Raw genomic sequence first — 860 nt, 5'->3', positions numbered from 1 at the left:
CATGACTGCTTCAACAATTTTACATAGTCATCTTCAGCAAATACACAAACCAACTCCTATGGCATTGATAAAATGGCCTCAGATGACGATGATGCAACAGTTTCTGATGGCATTGATGCATCCATTGATAAATTATCTAGAGTTGATTTGAATGAAGTCATTTCACTATCAAAATCAGAAAAAAAAAAGCTCTTATGTGGGAGGAAACTTGAGTATTTCTCAGACAGTTGAATGCAAATGTGGAATGCCGTTATGCATATGTGAAGATCCGGCTTTGCTGGCTTCTGAAACAATCTTTTCCGTAAATGAAGTTGAGGCCTTGTATGAGCTATTTAAGAAATTAAGTAGCTCTGTCACTAACGATGGTGTGATACACAAGGAAGCATTCCAGCTAGCTTTGTTCAGGAGCACATCCAAGGAGAACCTTTTTTCAGATAGAATTTTTTATCTATTTGATTTGAAGCACAATGGAGTGATTGAAATTTGGGGATTTTGTTCGCTCTCTTAGCATTTTCCATCCATCTGCACCCCTCGAAGACAAGATTGATTTTGCCTTTAGGCTTTATGACTTGAGGCAAACGGGCTGCATTGAGCGTGAAGAAGTAAAGCAGATGATAGTAGCCCTCCTGAGTGAGTCAGACATGAAATTGACGGATGACATTCTTGAAGCTATATTGGATAAGACATTTTCAGATGCAGATTATCGTCATGTTGATAGGATTGATAGAGAAGAATGGAGAGAGCTTGTTTTTCGAAACCCTTCTTTGTTAAAGAATATGACTCTACCCTATTTGAAGAACTTAACAACGACATTTCCGAGTTTTGTTTTCTACTCTGAAGTGGATGAAGTAGTCAACTAA

At 37.9% G+C, this 860-nt stretch overlaps 1 pseudogene; it reads left to right on the top strand.

The window, feature by feature from the left end:
* The first annotated feature begins 244 nt into the window (after positions 1-244).
* On the top strand, positions 245-860 carry LOC149179805 (calcineurin B-like protein 2 pseudogene; annotated as a pseudogene).

The sequence above is a fragment of the Pinus tabuliformis genome, chromosome 3_2 (genome assembly GCF_031772625.1).
Source record: "Pinus tabuliformis cultivar Carrire ecotype Pingquan chromosome 3_2, CPIR1, whole genome shotgun sequence".
NCBI classification, from domain to species: Eukaryota; Viridiplantae; Streptophyta; class Pinopsida; order Pinales; family Pinaceae; genus Pinus; species Pinus tabuliformis.
Note: the sequence above shows the minus strand (reverse complement) of the source record. Positions and strands in the feature narration are given on the sequence as shown.